This window comes from Camelus dromedarius, chromosome 3, assembly GCF_036321535.1.
Source record: "Camelus dromedarius isolate mCamDro1 chromosome 3, mCamDro1.pat, whole genome shotgun sequence".
In the NCBI taxonomy this organism is placed as follows: Eukaryota; Metazoa; Chordata; class Mammalia; order Artiodactyla; family Camelidae; genus Camelus; species Camelus dromedarius.
Window position 1 is genome coordinate 36,892,531 of NC_087438.1, and position 27,900 is coordinate 36,920,430.

The following is a 27,900-nucleotide window of genomic DNA, read 5'->3' on the forward strand; positions in this document are numbered from 1 at the left end:
CTGTGTTAAAACAATTGCTTTGGATTTTCATCTCTTAAAAATCAAGAAATACAAAATGGAACCAAAGGAGAAAATAATTCAATTTAGGAAAGCGAGCTTTGGTGAAAGCAATAGGTATTTTTTTTTAAAGCTAGGAACAAAATTTCACAAGCTAATAATTTGTATGCCCCCCAAGTTTCCTGCTAATTACCACCACATCCTCTGTTATCTTTCTAATCAGTGAGAAGTTGATGATAACTCTCTCTTTCCACCTGATATGCTTTGTTTTTTAATGAGTAGGTTTTTAATGCAACCCCAATTAAATATGTAGTGAGCTTATGGAATTTCTAGCCAACATGGGTGGAATTTCTAGCAAACATGGCTTTCCTTTTTTGTTTATGTAAATTAATCTTCAAGCTCTCAGCAAGGGAAAAAAGGGTTGCTCCTGTATAATCCCCAGACCTTTCCTAAATGGCTTCAAAAGCTATATCAAGTATGAATGTGTTAAATAAAATCCTTCATGAACTTGTAAATTGCACTAAATAAAGCCTTTCAATAATAATCTTGAATGAGAGACTTGTTTTAGTAATTTATAGCTAAGCAGCTGTTGTTTTGGTAGCCTTTTCAGTTTCTTTTACACAAGAAAATCTGAAAATGAGTCATGTAGACAGGAAGACCAGATTGCATTCCATAGTAAATGTTTTTGTGTGCCTGTCTCATAGAACTTCTAAAATTTCAGAAAACCAAATGCCAAAAAAGATCATTCATTAACCATCACACTAGAGAAAACGCTGGCCAAAGATATGTTCGATTTATATTCCAATGGATTTTATATTTCATGTGTCATTGCCATGTGATTGTTGAGTGTGTGTAATTAGCACATAGGCTAGCAAAATACAAGCCAACTTCTTTAAGGCCCTGCAACGCCTAGCAAATGCCTCTTCAAGGGCATAAGGTAGGACTGACTTCTCAATTCATTAACTATGGTATGCCTATCTGCACCATTCAGCTCTGTCCATTTGGATTTGGCAAGAATCAGGAGCTGCTGAAAAGTACATAATATGCTCAGGATCTTCTTGGCACTTGTGTAATGTATGTAAAGCATATATTATAAATTATAAATTGCAATCCTCTTCTGTAGACAGGAATGTCATATGCTTCAATGATGCAGTTATTTCTAAGCTTTGGACTGAATACCAGCAAAAAGAAATTAACATTTACCCCAATATCTGCATGTGTGTTTATTCATTCATTAATAAACTATATATGTATATTCTCTAATACTTTATGCATTATAAGACAAAAAGTAGAAATTGAAATGGGATAAGAAAACAAATAGGAATAGATGTTCTAGTATTTTCTTCCTACTTTCAACAGATAATCTTTGGAGACTACTGCTCTAATGGAGTGTTAAATCTATCTTGAAAATAAGGGGCGATAACTATAATCAGCATTTACATTGTATAAGTAAATACTGCTAAACATCATTAATTCTAGCACATTACTTATATTAACTTGTTTTATCTTGGTATCAGCCTTATGCAAGAGGTATAATTATTATCTCCACTTCACAAATGATGAAACTGAACACAGACTGGTCACCTAACTTGTCTGTGGCCAAATAATTACAAAGCAAGAGGAACACAATTTAAACCCAGGTAGTCTAGAGCTAGACTCTAGTTAATCTGAAACTCTGAAGGCCTGGCAAGTTATTATTGTTCTAACCAGAAAGTGATAGGGGCACCAATGCATTAGTTTCCCTAATACCTGCATAATGGCATGTATCCTACCATGTTAAAATTATTTCTTTGAGTGTTTCTCTCTCCCACTAGAACGGAAACTCCTTGAGTTTGGGGACTGAAGTATTTTTACGTTTGTATCACAGCACTGAGCACAGTGCCTGGCATCTAAAAGGCACTTGGTATATACACTTGTTGAATGGATGGCTGAATGAAAGAAAAAAAGATTTTTTAAATGGGTGGATGGATGGGTGGATTTACCCAACTTTACTAGATATCCACTGAAATTAGAATGTCCTTGAGATAGAGACAGAAAGCTATCCTGTCAACAAAGATACTCTCAGACTTTCTTCTTAATGGGTTATTGCTCCATTGTTAAACCAACACATGGAAAAAAAAATAACCTGCTGATGTTATCCAAGCCTTTTCAGGTAGGGACTGTCCTACCCATGAGCCTTCTAATTCTTCACCCTAGAGAAACTGAAAAGATGAAAGAACAAAAGATGGGAATGTTTGTTATGGAAATAATATGTTTCTCAGGAGCCATATTCACATTTTCTTTCATTAAAAAAAAAACAGAAAAGAAAATCTGCCCTCATGCTCTGGCATCAACAGAAAAATATTTCATTACAAATTTAGCTTAGATATCAATTGGAGGGGGGGAGGGTCATGGTGAATAAATGAATGAAGGACTTGCCTTCTAAGAAGTGGAATCCAGATCCACAGGCCTCAGTCCAGTCTTAGTCCAACACATGTGGTTCCACTTCCATCAGCAATATGCTTTGTCACAATACACACAACTCAGGCTGCAGATTGACATTTATCCTCAAACCATAAGAGTTAGTATATTTCCTTTCCTTCATTTTGAGTAGCACAAATCAGCACCAGAATGTTAGCCAAGCCTTGAAATGATCCTTCTTATATTTGAAGCTGGAAACACTCCAAAGCACTTTGACCCAAATGCACGTTCTAATCAAATGTGTTTCTTTCACACCAGTTACTCTGTACATAGCTTAAAGTACAAAAGCCTCTGAATCAAAACAATGGCTGTGGAACTGTTTTAACAAATCAAATAATGTACTTAATGTAATGTGATGGGTTCCATCTAAGTTCTGTATAGTTTTCTCTGTTCACCATTGCTTTATATTCTTTCAAACGAAAGTTTTATGGAAGTTGGATTCTGGGCTTTCTTTGTTACAATTATATATATATTAATTATAGAACATAGTTTATACATGATATATATTTTAGTTAGGTTCATTGGCGTTGCTGTTTGGAGCAATCAGATATGACTATCACTGTTCTAAAACACTGCCCACCGAACTTACCTCACTTTGAGAGCTGCGCCTGCCTATCTTTATTTTTCCCTCCTCAAGACAGTGTCCATAGGGTTGATAAATTTTTACTGAATTGAGTAATTGTTGAACTGATTAGCAAAGGTAGAATTTTTCAAAGGTGTTCATTTTAATGACAGGGAGGGAGTAGAGTCCTGCTAAAGTGTGGTTAAGTGGACCAGCAAAGAGCATCTTAGGAATGTGGAATCTCAAAAGCTCTCACTTCCACACACATTGAACCAACCGGGGCTTGTGCTAAAAAGCAGATTCTGACCAGAAGGTTGGAGTGGGGCCCACGGTCCTGCAGTTCAGTGCGTTACCAGGTGATGCCTACTCAGCTGGACCTCAGACCACACTCTGAATAGGGGGCCTAGGTAAGAAGCTCAGGAAGATACTGCACCTGACAGGTCTTTGATCGAAACAAAAAAATTTAATGGGATTTAGATGATAAGCAAGGATTTATTTAGTATCTAGTCTGTGACTAGAACTTTTATGATTGAGTTGCTCTTTGACTCCATGTAGACAAGACTTCACCAATTATCCCTGTCTAGTTAATGAAAGTAGTACTTCAGTCTGTTTCCTGATATTTACACTTGACCCTAGGATTCTTTTTATGAATTTTGTTGATATTATCAAGACCAGCCAACTTTCACTTATAGAATAAATAATATAAAAATATAATTTGGGTAGAGGGTATAGCTCAGTGGAAGAGTATGTGCTTAGCATGAATGAGGTCTGGGGTTCAATCCCCAATACCTCCAATAAAATAAAATAAGTAAATAACTAAACTTAATTGCCTCCCCCCAGAAAATAATTAAAAAGAGATATAATTTTCAAGTAAAAAAGAGGACTAGTCCATTAAAATGATTTTATGATTTAATCTTAGTTTTAAATTGTTGCAACAAAAGCCAGGTAAAGAAGTTTTCTGAAAGCATTAATGCCGAAAGATGCTAAGAAAATATACTGGTTCCTCTACATAGGTGATTCTCAAAGAGTGGCCCCAGTGATGCCTATACAGCTAGTATGAATTCAGTGTCAGCAGCTTCAGCATCACCTGAGGACCTATTTGAGAAACAAATTCTGAGACCTCACCCAAGACCTACTGAATCAAAAACTCTGGGGATGCGGCCTCGGAAGCTATGATTTTAACAAGCCCTTGGGTGAATCTGATTTGTGCTTCAACTGTTAGGACCACTGCTCTCTCTATAAAATGCGATAATAATAATTCTTAATCAGATCTTCCCAATTTTTAAAGGGCTTTTATATTAAGTTATATAAGTTCCATAGGGTTGTGTGGTACAAAGTTATTTTTTTGTTTGTTTGTTTTTTTAACCAATATGAAAGCAATGTAAACTGGTTCCAAGAACATGGAGGACTGTGGTCCTGGGGAATCGCTCCTATTACAGCACATAGAAATGCATAATACAAAACTAAGCTCCAAAGAAATAACAGAAAATATCAAAATACCAGCACATATTCAGACTGGTTAGTGAGTATCTAACTCTTTGTTATTGCCACCAATTTTTGTAATTTTATATGGTTTAATAATTTAAGGAGCAAAATATTATAAGCTTCATTTACTTCTGTGCTCCTCAAGTGAAGTCATCAGCTACATTTACATCTCCTTAACCATATATGAAAAAGTATTCTTTGATAACTAATAATAAAATTCTTCTCATTGTCACTGTGATATCAAATATGTATAAAATTATGAAGAAAATATATATACAAATAAAACCATTTTAAATGGTTTTAGAAAAGGGTAAATGTCAAAGAAGAGAATTTTCTGGAGCAGGGAAAGAAGCCCATAATTGATCCCTATGAATCCGTCTAGAATGCACTGTTTGAATGAAGCCAGAGTGGCTGTCCAGTGCTTGGGGGCTTTTTCAGAGGACCCGAGTGACTGACTTTGGTACTTAGATATTCGAAACAGGATAACCAGCTTTCAGGCATGCCTGGGTCTTAATTCCAATTGATTTCTTTCCGGTAGTACAGAGTTTCCATATGCCCAGCTCCTAAAATGTTATCTCAATTTCACCGGCAAAAAATTAGATTATCCAACTGTGTATGCTGAGTTAGAGAATTCTCACTTGACTTTATACACATACTATGTAACTTCTTGCAATAGGGCCCTTTGGAGACCACAAACACTGAAAAGATTGTGGGGTCCTCTCACCCCACTGGTAATTCAAATTTTTATTTCGATACAAAACTTCCATGTATGCTGAAATTAAAAGAGTTCCTTTCTACATTTTTGAGTGTGAACATTATGAAAAAGTATGTCAAAGTTTACTTGTTTATGTTTAGTGGGAGGATGTCCTCGGCTTTGCTGGTGCCCTAAACACATCATAATCTATGGGGTAGTCCTGCACTGTCTCAGTAAAGCTAAAGGGCTCTTTAAAGCAACTCATTATTTAAACCCTCTAAGTGACTAGAAAAAGCAACTAGAGGTTCTAAGCTTTCTTACTGGTTTAAGGACTCATATTCTAGTCTGAAAAAGCAAACACTCAAGTAATTGAATGAGTAAGTACAACAGGGCTGAAGCCTAACATTGAGATGTTCATTTACACTTTCCCATCTTCTGCCACAAAACGAGAATGAAAGACAGTGGAATTTGGACCTACGACCTTCTGAATATGATACATGAACCATTTTTGAAAAGGCTATACTCTTCAGCTTCAGGATTGCTTTTGTGTCTGATAGGGCACAATTACTGAAATGATTGCCGAGATGCCTTTCCCAGCCAATGCTACAGACTTCTGCAAATAAAGGTCATGTAGAAATATACACGTTTAGTTTTCAAAAATAAGGTTAATTGTAACAATAATTACAGCTTTAAACCAATTAATTTTAAGCCCATACGGTCTTACCAAAGGGCTTTATATTTTTATAAACTTGTTTTAGCAAACTTGCTGAGAGCAGGGACTATCTGGGACATTCTGTGTAGTACCCAATGAAGTGATGGGTGAAATGTCCAGTTGTCACATTACAAATTGTTAAGTCACTTGTTTTCAAGTTATGTGAAGACAATAGTATGTGCAAAGACAAAACGTATATGAGATAAAATTCACAGTAATCTAAAAATCTGATCTTTTAAAACACATATGTGGAGCTACAGTAGGAAATACCACCTGAGACTGTTTTGTGAGTCCCCAAATCAGTTTAGTAAAGCCAAGAATACTGTCAAACAGTCTGTCAATCAATGTTAATGATTCCCTGTTTTATGAAAAGAATCATAACAGTTACTGTGTGGAATGAAAAAAAAATAAAGGTTTTGCCCTTAAGAGATTTATAATTTGATCAGGAAGAAAAGGCCTAAGTACATTAAAGCATAAATTGCAACAGAAGGAAACAACACAAAAGCAGACAGAAGCAATGTGTGATCAGTGGTCCAATCTAAATAAATGTAATGCTTTCATAAAAGGAAGAAATCATTCCAGAACAAAATTTGGCATGTGAAAATTTTATTATTTAACCAAGAAGGACTGAAGAACCTGCAAGTCACAGACCAGCTGAGCAAGAGGGTTCCCTCGTTTCAATGTTAAGACTAAACTAGGTCAAAACCATTTGGATATTTACGTGTGTTTAAAGTAGTGAACTGAGATTGTAAACAGGGAAAAGATGAGGGTAAAGCTGAGCTGAAGAACCAAAATGCTGAGAGTGCCTTGCACACCTCCTAGGAACTCTCATACTCAGCCATTGTGACACATCTGATGTGTTTAATGTGCATGGTTACTTTACATACATTCTTACAAAATGGGTAGTATTGTTTTAACTGCAGGTATTTTTTGTGAAGTCTTAGTGAGATATAGCTCACATACCATACACTTCACCCATTTAAAGTGGACAGTCTGTTGGTTTTTAGTACATTCACAAGAGTTGTGCAACCATCACAATAGAGTCTTCTATATTTTTATCTTCCCCAGAAGAAAATCGGTACCGTCGAGGAGTCACTTGCTATCCTCCCTCTGTCCAACCCGTGGCAACCACGAATCTGCTTTCTGTCTCTATAGATTTGCCTGTTCTGGACATTTTACATAAGTGGAATCACAACATTTGTGGCCTTTTGTGTCTCACTTCTTTCACTCAACATAGCCAAGTTTATCCATGTTGCATCACAAATCAGTACATACTTCATTCCTTCTTACGTCTATATATTTCATTGTATGGATTTATATTTTTTATTCCACTCTCCAGTGGATGAATATTTGGGCTATTATGAATAATGCTGCTATGAACAATCTCATATAAGTTTTTGTGTGAACACAAGCTTTCAGTTCTCTTAGGTACAGACCCAGGAATGGAACTGCTGCATCATATGGTAACTCTATGGTTAGCATTTTCAGGAATGACCAGACGTTTTCAAAGTAGCTGCACAATTCTACATTCCCAACAGTGATTTCTCCACAGTCTCACCAATGCTTGTTATTATCTGTCTTTTTTGTTATAACCATAATACTGGGCGTAAAGTAGTATTTTAGTGTGCTTTTGATTTGCATTTTCCCCCGTAGCTAACAATGTTCAGCATCTTTTCATGTGCTCACTGACCACTTGTATATCTTCCTTGGAGAAATACCTATGTCAACCCTTTGCCCTCTTTTTATTTATTTTGTTTGTTTTTTCTACCAAGTAGTATTTTTTATTTCAAATTTTTTATTTTTGTTTTTAATTTTTAAAGGTTACTTTCCATTTACAGTTATTACGAAATATTGGCTATATTCCCCATGCTGAACAATACAATCTTGAACCTCTCTTACACCCAGGAGTTTGTGCCTCCCACTTCCTTACTCCCTTTATTACCCCTCCCCTCTCCCCACCAGTAACCACTAGTTTGTTTTCCGTATCTGTGAGTCTGCTTCTTTTTTGTTACAGTCACCAGTTTGTTGTCTTTTTTGGATTCCACATAAAAGTAATATCATACAATATATATCTTTCTCTGTCTGACTTACTTCATTTAGCATAATGCCCTCCAAGTCTATCCATGTTGCTGCAAATGCTTTGCCCCTTTTAAAATCAGATTATTTATCTTTTTATTATTGAGTTGGAAGAATTCTTCGTATATATTCTAGATACAAGTTCCTTATCAGGGCTGTCTTTTCAGTTTCTTGATAGTATCCTATGAAACACAAAGTTTTCCATTTTGATGATGAAATCCAATTTGTCTTTTTTTTTTTCTTTTATTGCTTGTGCTTTTGGTGTCATATCTAAGAAATGATTATGAAGCATAAGGTCACAAAGATTTATTCCTACATTTTCTTCCAAAAGTTTTATAATTTTAGCTCTCATATTTAGGTTTTTGATCCATATTTAGTTAATTTTTGTATACGCTGTGAGGTAGGGATTCCATTTCATTCTTTTGCATGTGGCTATCTGGTTGTCCCAGAATCATTTGTTGAAAAAACTACTATTTCTCCATTTAATTTACTTAGCACTCTTGTCAAAAATCATCTAACTCTAAATGTGAGGGTTTATTTCTAGATTCTCCCTTCAGTCTATTGATCTAAATGCTGGTACCATAGTATCTCGATTACTTTTGCTTTTTAATCTGTTTTGAAATGTGTGACTCTTCCAACTTTTCTCCTCCTCAAGATTGCATATATTTTTTGACTTACAACATATTTCTTTTTTTAATCCACATATCCTTTTTACAGTTGGTTTTGAAACAAAGTCCTAGTGATCATTTTACATAAAAGCTGTCTTTTCCTCTTTGTGGAAGTGTCTTGTCATTCTCTTCATTGGGTTGATGTAAACGTCAAGGCTCTGCTTGCTGGGACTGAGGCAATGCTCCCAAACAAAGCCCTTCTGTGAATGTGGCAGCTTTCCTTCTTCCTCAAAGTTCCTTCTTCAACCAGATCTCAGCTCTTGGCATTATTTTTTTAAACTCTTGAGACCTTTAGGACAATTGCTCTATCTCTGATAATTCCAGCTGAACTGCTCAAACTGGAGCTGAGCAAATGCCTTAATAATAGGCTTTTGGAGTGTATTTTAAAATTATGTGTATGTAAAATATGCACAGAGAGACAAGCTCAAATCATAGTGATACAGCTGTGTACATATATGTTTAATTTATACAAATGATATTGTGATATCTACCTACCTATCATCTATGTAGCCATATTGAACTTGGTTTCACTCCCCCACTAGGGTGTCAATTCTAATTTAAAAATGAATGAACAAACCAAAAAAAATCTCTCCTTCGCAAGGCATTAGTCTATGTTCATTGACTATTTTTATATCTTCAGGAGCAGTTTTCGTGGTGCTACCACAATGGTTGTGTCACCAATCCTGGGACAAGTGGCCACTTACTGCCTGACACCATCTATGACTGTCAGCTAATATTCTGAAAGCAAGTAACGCATGGTGAGTGGGTTTACCTGGAATGAGAAAATGGTTTATTTTCTTTTATCAAGAAACTATCCTTTTTGAAAAATAGTACTGCCCCTCAAAAAAGGCTTTCCAAAAAGCTGATGAAAGTCTGAAAAAAGTAGGTTTAGCATTCTGCTAATATAAAAACCACAGTGTGTGGATGAGACGTCTATGACTTTGTAATGACATCCATGTATCCTTAGCAAATGTAAGGGACCGAGGCTACTCAACTATTCATTTTTAGACAGAAAACTGACAAGACAGGAATGTCCAAATAAGATAATATGTTATTTATGCATGTAATAAAGACTTTGTTTTGCACCGTTTTTGAATACCTTCTTGGTATTTTGAAAATAAATGGAGGTATTTGGTTTTTGTTAGTAGAACATTGATTTTTCCACATTCTCACCAGATGCATATTCAAATAATAGCGGTTAGAAAGGTGCTGAATTATTAGCCTTCTTAGGGATCCCACAAATCTCAGTCCAGGACAACCTTCAACAAAACAAATTTTTTAACTCCCACCAGAGGAATTGACAAAGGATCTGGAGAAAAGTTTGACGGGGAGCCAGTGCGAACATGAGCAGACATTTTCAGAAGGTGGCCACCGTGCCATGTCTGGGGTAGCAGTTGTCACCAGCACAAGTATCAGGTTTATGGAAAAAATTGACAAGAGAACATTCGATGGGGTTCTCTGATGGCAAGGTCATTGTGAGGCCTGAATTAAAAAGCACCCCATGGATTTCACCTATGGACAAAAGAGGACATTTGCAGACACAAGGCCACCTGGGAATTCTGAGCATGCAAATACACGAGTGAACTTGCTTCCTTACTTGACCCTTCCAAAGAGTGCAAGGTGCCAGACATCAACATTTGAAAGGAAATGTTATACTACAGGGATCATCTTGATGAATGCACATTTCTGGGAAAAAAAACTCTGTGTATGTAGGGGTTGGGAGGCGATCCTGAGCTTCTGAAAGATGAATTAATAACCACCCTAGAGGAGCAGAACTGGATGAAGACATTTACAAATCTAAAACATAACAACAATAATAACAGCAGCTTACATTAACTTCAGGGAAAACAACAATTGTTTTTCATGGATTAACTGAATGATAAATAGTGGTCATAATAATGAAAACACTGAATTCAATAGATAACTCAAATTACAATTTAACACTGCTGGGAGGATGGGCCAATGCATGATGAGGAGGAGAAAAGAGACTAAATTCTCTTCTATTCTATGGGAAGACAACAGAGAATGCCTGACATGAAATAATCAAGAAGCAGCAATACCACATGCTCAAAAACACATGAAGAGAAGCGTGAAAATAAGCAGCTGAAATAAAGAAATAAAACAATGAGAAATAAAACAGGTGCCAATGGCTGCCTTTGCGGAGGGGGAATAGTGGGAAGAGAGGCAGGGAAATACTGTTTCTCATAACAAACCTTGTGAACTATTTGAGTCCTTAAACTATTTATACTGGTAAAACAACAACAAAAAAAGAAGTAGATAGGGGGAGGCAGAAGAGAAGGGAGGAGGAGGAATGGGGAAAATAAATTAATAAACAATTGCAATAATCCAGGAACAACTGGACTCTGGCAGAGAGGATGGGAATGGGAGGAAAATGGGAGAGAACTGAAAGGAGTTTCCTAGGAAAGTTGGAAAAGGCTTAGTGCCTGAATGTGGAGGAGAGATACTAAGATGGCTGAAATCTTGAGCCAGTTTATTATGAGAATAGTCTGTGCTTAGAGAAAAATGAACTAACATTATATTGTCCACCTTATACGATTAGCACCATCTCATATGCTGTGCTGTTTCGTAAGAACAATTAAGGGTAGGATTCAGCACTTTATTTGTACAGGGCTGTCACTTTCACATGCTATTTCTTGTCCGTATCATCATTTTTACTACACTATCAACTCCTTTGCTTTATACCTCTTTCAAATGCCCACTTGGTTCCACATAGCTAAGGATATAATAGATTCTCCATAAATAAGCCATGGTTAATGGATGACGTTAGGTTACAAAAAGCCATCTTTCAATGTTGATAGCAGTTAGGTGAAAAGAAACTCAAATCTATCATTTCTAAAGTTACTTTACCTATGAGTACCTTATATATGTTATTTTATATAGAAGTGTAATAACTAATACTTACCTAGTACTTACTGTGTTTCAGACACTATTTTAAGTGCTTTTCCTGTTTTAACTCATTCACTCCTCTCACTGACACCTAAGGTAGGTACTACTATTATTCCCATTTTACAGATGAGGAAACCAATGCACATGGAGGTTAAGTAATTTGTTCAAGGATACACAACCACTAAGTTGCAGAATCAAGTTCAAACCCAAGAAGTCTTGCTCCTAAGTTAGTATGTGTGTGTGAGAGAGACCTGTTCATACCAACATGGTATGATACAATTAAGTGGTAAAGGTAATTAGAGAATAGCATAGCAGATCATAACGTACAGTGTGGTTCAAAGAGAGAGTGTGAAAGGGATCAGAGAAAAGAGAGGTCCTTATGAATAGAAATGATTGGAAAAGAATTTCCTGAGTAGAGAAGATATAAGTAGGTCATAGGTTAATTTACCAACTGATTTATTTGCCAAATGACAAATTTGCTAAAGTTTGTCAGAAAATTCATTGCAGCTGTGTTACCACAAGAGCTAGCTGCATGGCCAAGGGCAGAAAGGGACAGAGGTATCTAAATTGTGAGACTGATAGCCAAACTGACATTTAACAAGTCTAACAGATCTCTAGTTAAAGGATTATAGCAAAGCTTTAAGGAAACTATAATGCAGGAAAGTCCCCAGTAAGGCAATGAATTAATAATTCTGCGAAACAATCATTTGTGGAATTGATTTTTGGTGAACTGCTTGTGGCAAAATTCACTGTCAATGAATTGATTTTTGCTGCATGTGCCTGATTCAGCAACTAGAACTGGAATGTATAAAGGCTGGTTTGGTCCTACAATCCCCAATCCAATGACCTTGAATCCTTTTTTACTTAACCTACAATAAGGGATACACTTTTACCCTTTACAGTGTGATTACACACACACAAGATTCACATTGCCCTAACTTCAGGCAGTGCACTCTGGTATTTTCTATTCTACTTTATTTCTTTTTTTTTCTTTTTTCTTTTCTTTTCTTTCTTTTTCTCTTTTTTTTTTCAATACTGATTGCAAACCAATAACACAATTTCCTAATCATCCAATTGGTTATGACCTGCAGTTTAGAAAATCTTGTAACAGAAAACCTGTTATAACTTTGAATATTCAGTAAAAGGCTATAGCACCGAGGTCCTATAGCACCAAACTAACGTGTAATATCATTTTGGAGAAAATAATGCATACAATTCCAAATCAGTGTTCCAGAATACCTTTCCCCACTGCAGTGGAACGGGGAACATTCTCTCTACTCTAAATCCTGCTGCGGGGCTGTAGGGAGATTTTGCAACTCCAAATTGCTGATTTGGCTGCCATGGCTTGATGGGTCGCTGAGGAGCTAGTTAAGGGGCTGGGGGGAGATGCCTTGATCACCAGATGCTGCACTCATGGGGCCCTTTGTTTTCCTCTACTAGACCTACCTACTTCACTTTCCATTGCTAGAACTTGCCATCTGATGCCCACAGGAATTGCTCTTTCCCTTGTTCCACTAATAAACCGAACATCATCTTTCACTTCCTCTCCTGACCTGGAATCAAGTCACCAACCCTTTGAGATTTTCTAAAGGGGTATATTTCTGGTGATAAGAAGGTGCAGATGGAATGGAAGCTTTCTGCTGTATTTGCCTTGTCCTTGTCTTTCCCCCTTGGGCCACGGAGGAGAGACAGACTTGCACATAGGTTCTTGCAGTGGGTTGTCAAGTACAGTAACATTCATTCATCATCATTTCAAGAAAAACTAGACTTGGGCTGTTCTGATTGGGCTTTCAGGTCATCTGGCTAAAACCACTATTTTATAATATTATTTCTAATCAGCGACATATAAATATTAAAGGGGAAAATGATTAAAACAAGTATACACCATGTGTTGTTGGATAATGTCCCTTCATTTAGCCATACATTTAGACAAATTAGATACTGATTATACTTCAAGTGTAACATGCTGAGGGCCTATTCTGCCCTTTTGAATTCAATTAAATTTTTAATTACTTGGTAAAGGGAAGCACTTCAGGAAGGCGAGGTGACATTTCACCCAAAGACTCTTCTGAAGTTATGAGTTGAAAAACAATGATATTTTTTATGGGCTATTGTTCACTGATGACCGACCAACGCTTTTTTTATGAGCTCATTCTGTTCGGTTTTAACCATCTCCATTTGTTCATCTCCAACGGATTTCTATCAGCCCTACTGAATGCCAATAGAAAAGATTAGCGTCAAAGACAAAGAATAAGTAAAATTTCTGGGATTTGCAAATTTCTGGGATTATATCCTTTGCAGCTGGCCTTTTCCATATTGGAGTCAACCCAAAACTTAATTTAGAGAGAAAGTTTGATTAGCATTCCTTCAGTTATGAGGACTTTATAAAGCAAAGTGTTTTCTTGGCACCTTTATTAAATTTTTTTTTCTTCCTTATCCATGTGAGTTATCTTTAGAAGAAGAAGAAAGAGCTGAACTTTGAAACAGACTTACCGAGAAGGTGAATGTGAAGAACTCAAATACAAAACTGAGAAAATACAAAACTGTGATTGTTATGAAGCATTTGACTAGCCTGAATGTCTGCTGTACATGCTGGGTATTTCTAGTGAAATGCATAAGAATCTGTTGTGAAACTCCAGTCCCACGTTCTCTGGTGTGAGCCGGCTACTTCAGTGAGTTACAGCTAATGAGGGCGTGGTCCCAGTCGGAGTTACTCAGCATCATTCAAAGAAATTATATTGCTTTTATCACCAATTAAACGTCTAACTCCAGTGAATTACTGGGAAATTTGTACTGCTGCCCACAGTAGCACTGGTTGAGTGATTACACTATTACCTGTGAGTGATTACACTATCGCTACTCAAAAAACCTTTAAGTGCCTGGTAACTAATAGGCACTTGATAAATATTTGTTGACTGATTAAGCAATGCCTATCTGTTATACAAAGAATACTCTTATTCTTCCTGGAAGGCGTGATATGTAGTGTGAAGAATACCAAATGTAGGGTTAGCAGCCTCTCCTGCCAATTTGACAGCTAAGTAATTTGGGGCAGGATTTTGAAATCTCCCCGAGGTTCCATTTCCAAGTCTGTAAAATGGGAAGAAGAACTAGGTCCATTGGGAGAAAGCACTGTGGAAGAATTAAATGGGGTGACAGAATGCAAAAACCCCTGACACACAGGGGGCTCTTAGCAAACACCGAATGAATCAAATTCAAAATCACTGTTTTTTTTTTTTTAAGTTAAGAGACAAGATGAAATCTTCCCTGGAATGGGTGGATTTAAAAGAAAAGAGACCTAAGGACTGAGGAGAAAATCAGCAAGAGACTGAGAAAGGGCAGTCAGAGAGACACATGGCAAACCATGTGAACGCATTTTCATCAAAGTCAAGTGAAGAAAGAAAAAATTACTGATTCTTGTAAATGAGTTTTTCCCAATTTTAGTCTTCCTACCAATAATTTTAATTTATTTTGTTCTCTGGATTATGTGGTATTCCTCCTCCCTTAAAAATAATCAACTCATTTTTGGCAAAGTACAGATGCAAGCAAAAACAATAGGAATATTAAATAATCCAATGTCAATAAACAAGGATTAAGACCTTCTCTGAGCTACTGGTAAGCTCACAGGACAGCCCCAGTCTCCTGTCTATACATTTTTGAGGGAGTCAATGAATCCAACAGCAAATTCCTCGGGTAAAAACAATGGCAGCTTTTCACAGGAGAACCCAACTTGTAATTTTATGACATCCTCTCATCAGTTACCTAAGCTGACATTATTATTATTGATTAGATTATTATGAAAAGTTATGACAGATGCTGAGATACTTCCCTTTGAAGAAAAAGAAAATAGCCTCTAAGGAAAAAGAAAGATACAAGTGAAGAGGCCAAAACTCAGCTGACTTAGGAGGGGCCACTCTGAACATATGCTCAGCCTCTCTGGAGACTGACAGCTCCAGTATGTGATAGGCCAGACTGTTTGGGAGCTGCCTCTTCTCTTCTGCCAGACCAGATGATAATCAGTAACTGTCACATGAATAGGCAGAGCTGGGCCTGGGCCTGAAACTGCAGTGAGGAACACCGGGCCTAGCCAACAGGCCTGCAGAGCAGTTGGAAAATAGAAAAATGCAAATGTCCTGGGTCTCCTCAGCCCTCAGTGCAGAATTGAAGTATCAACATATGGTCAGCTGTTTCAGGAAGATAAAGAATTGCTTTTCAGAAAAGACGGCAATTTAAAAATCAGCTTAGAAACGTTCTTGTATTTCAGAAGCTTTTGATTTCCAATGGTATGCCCATATAATTGTCATCCCTGAACATTGTAGTATTTGAAAAATAAAAAACCTAAGTCTTCTTGGAATGAGTTCCCCTACTTTGTCAGTATCTATTTCTAAAGGAGATGAATCTTTAAAACAAAATTTTGAGACCCTCTGAGATATTAAAAGTGATTAAAATAAGATGAGGTATTTATTTCCATGGTCTTCTGCCTCGTCCACTGTTACCTCAAAAAGAATTGGCATTCCAGTGTTTTCATATGTACTAATGAGCTATAACAACAATGCCCACCCATTTACACAAATCTATTTAGTAGTAAAGAAGATAGTCTCGTGACTTCCCCACCATTTGGGGCACTTCTTAAAGAAAAGCCATACTGAGTTTTCCTCTGCCTGTCTCAGACTGTAACCTACAAAACTGAGGAGGGTAAATGCCTCTGTTCAAGCTTCTGCATCTTACCGCACTCTCTTCCAGCTTGGCCCTGCAGATTCTCTGCCCATTAAATCATCTGAAGCAACAGATGCATCCTGCAACTGCCAGTAAATACGTGTGAAGGGGAGGGCCCTCTGCAGAGACTTCCTGCATTTTAGAGCCACTACTACATTGACACTTTTACTTTTTCATTTTAGAAATCATTTTTCTCTGTAATTTAATTAGAGATGGAAGTCAATGATAGATGTCCTCTTAGGAAGTGCAGGGTGGTACTAAACTAAGCCCCCAAATCAAGACTGTTTCCCCCTCCTCATGAGCTGTATTTCTTTTTTAGTTTTTGTTTTTGTTTTTTGACTTGGCAAAAACACTTTATTTAATTACTTAATGTACTAAAAAGCACACTGGGTCCACAGTGTACATTGAATATATTGCAAGGATCAGTCTCTTCTGTGTTGTAATTTTAAAGTGAAGTGCAGAAGTCTTCATAACCAACTCAAATGTTCACCACCAAAGTTGGGGGAAAATAAGCAAATAAAATCGGTTATAAAGTGTTATATTTCCAAAAGAGAACCTGGCATTGTAGCATTTAATGTCATCCTGACTTCCCAAAATGTAAACTTAGTAATATATGGAAATTAGTGGATTTGTTATAGAAATACTTATTTTCAAAAATTAGATAAGTTATCTCAGTCTAACTAAAACTTTGCCAAAACAAAATCACTAATAATAAGGCACACTTTTTGCAAATATTTATCATTTTACATTTGTATGTATTATTTAAATTGATTATTATTTATTTGTTATTGAAAAACAGATACAAGTCTGTTTTAGAATGTACAAAGATTATAGAAATAAAAAGTGAAGTTTCCTCCATCCAACTCCCAAGAGTGCTATTAACCATTGTATATGTATTTGAAATATTTTTTTAAAAATTGTATCATATCATGTTAGCATTATATAATACAAATATATATAAAATAATATATGCATAGATTTTTCAAAATTGGAATCATATAATGTTCTGCTACTTCTTTTCCACTTAACTACATTTCAGACAAATTTCTCTGTGTCAATACAATATATAGGCAGAACGAGCTATTTTACTCTTTTTTTCACTCTTCTTCATTACTGAATATTAATTTGGTTAGCATAATTTTTTTAATCTAACTGCTACAAATTGACATTTGGTTTATTGTTACTCTTGAATAGAATGAATAGAAACACTGCTCTAAAGGACATTCTTGGTTCTCTGTAGAATAAAAATAGTTCTCTGCAGAGTAGAGACGCTGTTTCAGAGCACAGGTTTATTTAAACTTTTGAACAACATTTTACATTGTCCTCTAACTATGGTATTGTATTGAATGCCCTGTGCCCACCTCACATCTTGGCCCACTGTTTACCCCCATTATTGCTGCAGCTTCACGCAGCTGTCCGCGGCCTTACGGCACCTCACTCCAGCCTCACCTCGCTATCTCTCACTTCTGCCCCAGGGTTTCTCAGACTGTGTGCCTGTGGGGCCCTGATCAGCTTTGGCACATGCGCAAACCTCGGAATGTGAAAGACTAACACCTCCTTTTGCAGCCTTCTCCATTCTTTGGGTGGGCAATTGGGAGGCAGATCTACATAGCTCCTCAGAAAGTCCTGGAGGGATCCAGTCCTGATTGCCCACAGGGGTGGTCACTAATGGAAAGGGGTCCCCTGGACTGGCTTTTCTCTCTCTTTTCACTCCCCAACTCCTGTCCCCCTGTCTCTGGCTCTGCTTTCTGGGGGGGACCTCAGCTAACAGGTACAGATTAAATCCTGCCAATGGTGAGTGTTTCTTCTTGTCCTTAACCACACCAGGCACTAGCCACCTTTTTAAATATTGTCAGTCTGATAGAAAATAAATAACTCTCACTGTTTTAATTTGCATGTATGATTAACAATAAGTTAAACCTAAAACACACTTAAAAATCAGCGGGTGAACCACAATCAAGAATCATTCATTTCTTCTAACATTAAAACTTTAAGGAAAAACACTTTATTGCCTCCTTCTCCACACCCCCTTCCTCCATAAAGGTACTATTTTCTGATTTTCACATAGTAATTGACATAACAAATTCAATAGCAAAAACCCAACATGACCAGAAGCCTTTTCCTATTGCCTTACAGCCTATGAAATGTTAAGACAGGACCAGTAAATGATAACCACAGAATTTGAACTGGGGCCTTTGTTCGTATGTGTTAGACTTTTATAAAATATTAAAGCTGAAATAGATGTTAAATGTCCTTCAGGATCCTTACTTTGAAAATGGAAGCACTAAGACCCAGGGAAGGGAAGTGACTGAGTGACTCACCCAGTGTAACACAGACAGAAGTGGTAACAATCTGAGACTCCTGGCTCTTGGTCTGGTGCTTTTTCTACTAAATCATCATGCCCTTTCTTCAGAAACTGATCAGTTTGGCTTTTCTAAAACATTCTCAGTTCTTAGTCTTTTAAGACCCCATTTACCTTGAAATAAAATAAGGTAAGAAATGTTCATCATAATTTCACCATAAAGACATCAAAAAGGACCTTTTTAAAAGAAAAATATCCAGAAAGGTTATATCTTTGTAAGCAACTTTAAAAGAGCTTTCCAGTGTGATTTATTTCTAGAATACTGGGATCCTGGCATCTATCACTATTCCAAGGTGACATAAAATAAGAGGTCAGCATGAGTATCTAAAATAAAAAACAAAATTTTAAAAACCTGACAACTGCTAAAGAAACATCAAGACAAATAAGAGGTCAGAGACCTTAAATTTATTAGAAGTCTATAGCTACCAGCAATGTAAAGGAAACCTGGAGATCTGTATCTCACAAGAGTAGATTTAAGTTAATTTTGTCTCTATGTATATGTTAGGGATTTATCTTGAGTTTTAATATATGCAGTTTTTACTTATCATGATAAAACTCTATTTAAAATAATGAAAGTTTTAAAGTCATTGGAAGTGATTCATGTATTTAGACAATCGAGCTTTATTTTATTTTTTATGGCTGAGTAGTATTCCATTGTGTAAATATACCACAGCTTCTTTACCCAGTCCTCTGTCGATGGATACTTAGGTTGTTTCCATGTTTTGGCTATTGTATACAGTGCTGCTGTGAACACTGGGGTGCATGTAGAGTTCCCTCTGGATGTATGCCCAGGAGTGGGATTGTTGGATCATATGGTAAGTCAATTTTTAGTTTTTTGAGGAATCTCTAAACTATTTTCCCAAACTACATTCCCACCAGCAGTGTAGGAAGGTTCCTTTTTCTAACACCCTCTCCAGCATTTATTGTTTGTGGACTTTTAATGACTTTTTAATGGCCATTCTGACTGGTGTGAGGTGATAACTCATTGTAGTTTTTGATTTGCATTTCTCTGATAATTAGCAATATTGAGAATTTTTTCATGTGCCTATTGGCCATTTAGACAATTGAGTTTTAAATGCATACATTCAATTCCTATCATGATTAATTAGCCTGTAATAACTGCTGAGTTTGCTTTAGACATGTACTATTTCAGCGCAGGGAAGAGCGAATATTTGTGATGCACCTATTAAGTGCTATGTACTTGACATAATTTCAACTTTATTTATTGCTAGCCCCTATCCTATTTTGAGTTCCCATAAAAGCAGAACTTGGACAGGATTCTAATGCAAATAGTTGTTTGGGAGGTGATGGCAGAGTAGTGAAGAAGTTACACTGGGAAGGCAGCTAAAAAAGATTGTATTTCCAAGCTGGCTACCACTATGAGTAGCTGGAGCTTAATCCTGCTGGAAAAAAAATCCAGAGATCACTGTAGAACACATTCCTGAGTTATCCTACATCAAGGGTAAAAAAGTTGGTCAATGTTTAACCAACAGCTCTGGGAGAGGGTAGGAGAGTTCGGATTTGCAGTATTTGCTAATTCCAGTGGTATAAACACTCCCATTGGTCAATTTTAAGCTGCCAGTGTGACATCACTGAACTTGGAGTTGGGAAGAGATGCTTTCTGGGTTCTTATAAGTTGGTGCAAACCACCTGCAATACACCACTGCAACTTCCATCACTGGTTAAGGACTGCTCAGGACTGGGAAGGGGAGCCCACTTCCAGCTGGCCACGTGGAAGGCCAGAGAGATGCAGTTGCTAGCATGGAAATCTGGCTGGTGCATCACAAAGTAGTGGTAAGGGTGAGAGGAAAAGGGTGAGCTTCTAACAGTATATCCCCTCATTAATAATGACTAAAGTGTGTACAGCTTGCCAAGGTCATGTAGCTAATAATGGAAGAACTGAGATTCAAACATAGACTCGACAGACACCATACTGTCTTGTCTCTAAGTCATGCTGCTTCTCCTATAGAAAGCTATAAGGATTACAATGCATTAGAGAACAAAGAAAATTATACTGTATTATTTAGGGTATATTAAACAGCAATAACAAAAAGATTAAACAAGTAATGGTACAAGACACTAGCATTTTATTCCTTAGTCAAAAAAATAGAATTTTTTTCCTGGGAAGGAATTCAGGAAGTTGTCTAGAGGGGTTGTCCTCCACCTAGTCATTCAAGGACCCTTTTGTTCTGCTGCTCTGCCATCCCACAGGGCATTGTAGTCATCTGTCTCCAATCAGTGCCATTTATTTGAAACCACGGTGCATGTTCTGTTGATGAGAACCAGTCACATGGCCATACCTAGCTGCAAGGCAGGCTGGGAAATGGAGTCCCCACAATGGCTAAGCAGCTGCTTCCCAACTACAGCTGTATGGCAATGGATGGAGAGAGGGAATTTGGCAGACAGCCACCTCTACCACACCTTTTCAGAGACTATTTAGATTAGCTATCAATTTCCATTTCTTTGTATAATGAATTTAAAGATCCACAGTAATTCAAAGGTCATTTTTTATGTTTGGTATACGAAGATCTTTTTTAAATATAAGATTTAAAACAGCTTGGAACCTTGGGTTAAAAAAATAACACAGAGTGTAATATCCTTTTCCCCATTCAAAGAGTATGTTAGTGAAGATACCCATGGTAAAGTTTTCACTTGAGATGCTTAAAGCATTAGGGAATAAAAACTTCACTGAAGCAAAAACTCTGAAAGATCTTATGAATATTTTTATGTTCACTAAGAAAATAATATCTAACGATTGAAAATCAACAAAGAAATTTTATATGTTATATTAGTAATAATGGATATCTACTGCAGCTTTAAGGTTAGAAGAATGGGCTGTGCAGCCAGAGTATCTAACTTCAAATATCATCTTCACTACTTCCTGGCTGAGCAACCTTGGTTAAGTTACTTAACCTTTCTGTGCTTCAGTTTCTTCATCTGTAAAGTAGAGATGATGTTGGTGCCTACTTCATAGGGTTGTGTAGATTAAATAAGTTAATATACATGAAGCACTTATCACCATACTGGCATATAGTAAGTGCTAAATAAATTGTTTATAATTATCAATAATTTCTAACATCCTACGCTCCCTAGAAACTTTCCAGGATCCTCTTCCTACAAATTCTCGGATTTGTTTCCTGTGTTACAAATACAGCTCCTTTTCTGCCATTCTCTTCTTCTTTAAAATTATTTTTAATTAAATTTTTTTTTAATTTTGTATTGAAGTGCAGTTGATTTACAACATTAGTTTCAGGTGTACAACAAAGAGATTCAGTTATACATATACATACATATGTATGTACATATATTTTCAAATTCTGCCATTCTCTTCTGCATTTTAGATTCCCTCTCCCCAGTTCTCTCCCGTTCTCTCTTTCCTTCTTCTTTCCCTTCCCTTCTCCTCTCCCTTCCCTCCCTTTTTCTCGCTCTCCCTCCCTCTTTCCCAATTATCCCCAATAAAAGACAATTAGAATACATGTAGAAATAAATTCTCACTTTCTTCTAAAGAAAGTGCACAATTATATTTGCAAATAAAATAGTACTATTTGAAAGAAGGAGAACCCTTCCCCTGTTAGGAAGGGAATGGTTGGAATTAAGGATCAAATCCTGAGGAGTCTTAGACAGTTGGTGCTTTTCTTCTTGGAAGGGCTGGGAATTGAACCCAGGACCTTGTGCATGCTAAGCATGCACTCTACTGCTGAGCTATACCTTCCTTCCCCCAACAGTGAGTGTTTTGTAGCAACTTTCATCAACTTCTCTTAATTGAGCATCTACTACTTGCAAGGCACTGAGCTAGGGACTCTAGGGAGGCAGGAATGATGAAGAGGTGATGGTCTCTTTCTCCAGGGTCTCATAAGGTGGTGGATAACATGGACATGGACAAAAGTAGCTCTTGCACAAGGCAAACTCTGGAAGTCCTCTGAGGGAAAGGGCATTGTCTCACTCCCTCTACTTCTAGCACGTGGAACGGGGCATACCCATAGCAGGCGCCTAGCAGTACCTCCCTCAGACCTGGGTAGGAGGATACAACGCACCATCCATGACACACTTGGAAAAACAAATTTACTAAAGAACGCACAGCTACCGTGGTCACTCGGGTCTGGTGTGCTGTGCTGACTCATCATGACCCATAACCCTAAACATTTGCTCTCAAGACCAACACCTTCACATGACTTGTCCCATGGCCCTGACATGTCAAGAAGGTCTGTGGCTATGCTGCAGCCGACATTGGAGATCAATGTTAACTTGCAGTCAGGGAGAATCTCACTAGTAGAGTGTTTAGTAAGAGAAGAGACAAGCTAACTTGCCAAATCTGCCCCTCTGCTAACAGGAATGTGATGGATTCCTGAATACCAACATGTCATATCCTATTTATCTGAGTGCCCACATTCTTGCTTCTCTTTTCGTCCTGTTTCATGGGTATCAAGCTACCTACCCATTAGGGCAGTACTCACAACAGCTGCACATAAACACTGAGAAAAATATTGCAATATTCAGCAGTAGTATGACTTAGATATGTATTTATGGAGGTATAGACAAAGCGTGTGAAGGGTGTCGCTATTCCTTACGTTGGCAACCATATGGCTATTGAATGCTGGAATTTCAAATAGTTTTATTCTAATAAAATATTTAAAGACATTTAATAAAATGTTCAAAAAGTTTAAAGTTCAGCTTTATTTATATAATTTTATTTAAAATTTTGATATTCATCAAATTCATGTCTTAAAATAGAATTTTGTCTTTTAATAATAATGGGTAATTAGATTGTTTCAAGTGAGCAAATGCAAATTGTGTGAAAATCCCAATTATAACAATATAATTAGAAATTTTGTGTAAATAAAAATAGGAATTTAATATATGTCTTTATTTTATTCCTTATATACTGTCAGCCCATCAATGGAGCACACAGATATAAATACAATTGTCTTTAATATTTTGTTGTCAGTCATATAAAAATCATAATTTTACATATAGCATTCAATTTTGTCTTTACAAAGGTATATTTATCAGGGTAGAAGCCTAAAACATATTTTACTTGCTGTTGGTTTACATGTGGACATTTAAATAATTTTAAGTGTTGTATGGGGCCTTCATCTGTACTCGCCCTGAGACTCCAAATGTTAGGAATGGGACTGGCCAGGGGTGGTGGTGGCCAGAGTCCGGGGGTGGGGTGGATTTAAGGAAGTGTATTCCGGAGAAGAGGGCTCATGGGTGAAAGCATGGAAGAAAGAGAGTGTGACCTGTTCCTGAACTGGGGAATGGATATTTGTGGCTGGAGCCCAGGCGTAGGACAGGGTGAACTCTGCTGAGCACTGAACACCCAGTGGTGGAAAGTAGAGGGCTGTGATAGACTGGGAGCTCCATCAGGGTAGATGGCATGTCTACTTTGATCCCTGTGGTATTCCTGGGTTTTGCATGGTATGCAGTACATGGGAATGAATATACTTAATATTTGCTGAATGAATGAAAGAAGGAATTTGGATTCTACTGTCTATGTAAGGTGGAACAACTAAAGAGTTTGAGGAGAGGGGACAAAATCAGAATTATAGTTTAAAAGATAACTGACAAGGGTACCTAAAATTTATTTGAAGTAGAAAGACTGATTTGCTTAGTTATATGTTACTAATTTATATCTATTGTGATTCTTTATCTCCTGAACATATAAATGTGGATTTTTTTTTTTAAATGTGGGTATTTAGTTATACACTAATCTGGCCTAACTAACCATTTAACAGACCATGAAACTCCTAAATCTTAGCTACAATGGCTCTGGGGCTGTGATGTCTGATACACTCACCACTATCTATATGTGCCTTTTGAGCACTTGAATTTCAAAGATCTAGTACAAAAATAAATAGTAAAAGATCTCATTAGTAATATTTTAATATTGATTACATATTGAAATAGTAACATTTTGCATATAGTATGGAACATAAAATTTATTATTGAAATTAACTTTATTTGTTGCTTTTTAGTTTTTTTTTTTTTTTAATGTGGCTACTAGAAAATCTTAAATTGCGTATGTGACTTGCATTTCTGGTTTGCATTATATTTTATCAGATGGCATGGCACTGCTCTAGTGGATACCAATTTTGTATACCTCTTTAGCAGCTTTGACCCCAGAACAACACGAATCCATTGCAAAGTGAAGGTGCAAATATTGTAAAAGATGCAGAAATTGACTAAGCAACTGGAAGTGGTACAAAACTTCTTACATCACATATAAAGTCTTGTCAGTGTAGGATTTAGCAGAGCTGGACCAGTGGACCACAAAGGAAGAGAAAACCAACAAGGATACAGATTCAAAGAAAGCAACTGAATATTGTAGGAGTACCTTGGGGAAATGTATGAAATCTTTGAATATTTTTTGCAAAAATGATAGTTATTATCAAGCCACAAAAATCAATTGAAAAAAGAATATCACAACATACATCAAAAAACAGCAACCAACATGGCTCATTCAAATAATTCAAAGAATCAGTGCAGAGTTGCAAAGGCAAGCAGAATTTTGCTGAGATTGATCAAATGTCATAAGTTGCAGTTTTATTTTTTAAATATAAAACCCCAATTCAACTGGTTTTCATTACTTACTACAAAATTGAGTTTCTGATTTGAAGTACATACAACTACATGTAAAATGTTTAGGTGGCTGGTTAATAAAAAGGAATCATAAATAAAAATAAAAATAAAAATAAATAAATAAATAAAATATATATGGCATAAAATATTTTCTTTTAGCTTAAAACATAAATAGCAGGGTTTTGTTTTGTATAGTTTGGGGTTTTTTGACCAGTATTTGGCTGTTAGGGTCTTGGTCCTTTGAGTATGGGTCCACTATTCAAAGCCCCATGTATCGTTCTCATATATGTAATTGTTTACAACTTTCACTTTGAGTTTCTTTCAATTTAAGTGAGAAGTGATAGTACATGCAAAGTTCTTACAGAATTTTTTTTGAATGCTTTTTGCCCCATCTTTCACAATCATCATACAACTAATCTGGTAGAGACTTTTTTTCAGTGTCTCACCTTCATTCATTCTTTCAAAGCATTTAACTTAGTTATCATTGGAACAGCTTTCATTTTGTACATACATACTTATATTTTATTAATTTAATAATCAGTTTAATAGTACTTAATTAAATTCCATAAGGAAAGTTACAATAGGTGTAATTAGGTTTGGACCAAATATAATGGATTCTCTTGGGGTCCATAACTCACCCAATGGCAGCAGAAGTGTGCAGGTGTCATGGGCAATCATCATGCTGTGGCATCCCTCTGTATGCTGCACACCACGCTGGGAATGACAGGTATCTGTTATTGGAGGAGTCAGCTAAACGGAGGTAGGTTAAGAAACTTTGTACTATAATGTCACCTACAGTGTTCTTGTAGAGGGCCAATTATCCCATGAATGACAAAAATTTCCTGACTTAGAACATCTGGAAACACCTGGGAAGTATGATGTCTGAAAAGAAGATGGGAAACCTACTTCTAGCCCCAACTCTCCTGCAAGTATTCCATAATAAATATTTACAAGCCTGATAGAACACCAGCTTTTACTCTATTCTCAAGGTTACCTTCTGACTCTCTATGTCTACCTAAGACATAGATCTCACAAACAGAGGCATGAAAACACACACACATTGATGGATCTGAAATTCTACCAGAGTTAGCCTGATAAATACCCACTAATAAAAATATTTGCAAATGGGAACATTTTATTTAATTTTGTAAATATGGAAGAAAAAACCCAGTATGTCGAGAGAAGAAAACTCCTTGTATGTGCTTAGTAGGCATTTAATAAATATATGATGAAAGATGCACAGGCTGAAATATTGCTGCCAGTGCATTTTAAATCCGTTCATTCTAATAGCAGTGATATTTATGCACGATGAGGAATATTAAATTGGATCCTCCAAATGAGTGTGATGTAGGAACTGAAGTGTGGCTTAGGCAGTTCCCAGAAGCACTACGTAGAAGCAGTGGTCTGTAAAGCACTGGTGTAAAGGTTACCAAAGTTGTCCTGGTATAAATGAAATCACGGGAACATTTGTATCTGAGAGGATAGAAATAAAGAGCTTAGAAATAGTAACTAGAATTTTCAGTGTACAAGCAACCTTTGAAGATAAGCAAGTCTCCTTTCTGTCATTAAAGAAATCAAATTTAGGCAATTTGACATATGTCTTTATGCAATATTATAAAGCAGAATGCAACAGCACCGAAACCAGAGCTAGAGTCTTAAAATGCAAAAACTATGGTAGCAATCCCATGGGTTAAATTATCTTCAATGAAGACTTTGTACTGACATATGGCAGAGGAAGAACACTCTTCAGTCAAGCATGTCCTTTGATTATTTTTCTCTTTTCAAAAAAAAAATCGGTTTGTCAGTGTATAGATGCACAGTGACAACCCGGATATTTACAAAAAAGGTTAAGGAACAGATGACTCAAAGCACCAAAAACTAGGTGAAAGACCAGCACTTAGATTTCTCCATGGTGGTGTGATGGATGGAGGAGGTCAGAGAACTAGTTAATAGTGTTTGAATTTGGTACACCCCTCACTTGGTCCCATTTTCATCGCTGTGTACAAATGAAGAGGCAAAAGTAAATGTTTTGCTGGAATCCCATTCTACTTTGCTACTCTGGCCAAACATCAAAATTGGAATAATTTTGAAAGGCTGAAGGTGGCATCTACTTACTCTTCTCATTTACAGGTACCTAAGTATGTGTGTGCCAATTCAAAGGTTTTCTGATCTGACTAGGAAAGAGGAAGATTTATCCTTTCCAATGTAGGGTTTGGTGGGTGTGGCCATACGGGAAGACCTGGGAAATAACTAGTTTGCTTTGGATGATACACTTGGCTACCCTTAAAAGACTGTATAATTGTAGCCTAAATGTAGACTTAACATTTTAACAGATTTATCTAAAGTTTCAAAATTTGTACCATTGATTGTAACTAAAAGTATCTTATGGTAGATGTTGCAGCAGTATTCAAAACACTAAGCTAATACGAAACCTGAACCCGTTTTAAAAGTCCCTCGGATATCAGCACCCTCCTCAGTTAACATCTGTACCGGGAAGGCGGCTTTCATTTTACTTCCAAGAAGTCAAAGGAATTATTTCGTAGACAGTTTAGACTTGTCTAAATATATGAATACTGACAAGACAGAGCTCTCCTTCCTCTTCCTGAGGAACCTTCCCTCTCCGCCCCCTACTCTCTGGCCTTAATTCATGTTTCACAAAATAAATCTAGGGACTCGGTTCCCGGG

General features: G+C 36.8%; 1 long non-coding RNA gene across 15 annotated transcripts in view; it reads right to left on the reverse strand.

Moving 5' to 3' along the window:
- Positions 1–27,900, reverse strand: part of LOC105087134 (uncharacterized) — a 99,252-nt gene that overhangs the window by 70,225 nt on the left and 1,127 nt on the right. For all 15 annotated transcript variants that reach the window (XR_010378376.1, XR_010378369.1, XR_010378364.1 and 12 more), the window contains exon 2: positions 25,854–25,929. This is a non-coding gene — a long non-coding RNA (uncharacterized LOC105087134). The remainder of the gene's footprint in view (positions 1–25,853; positions 25,930–27,900) is intronic.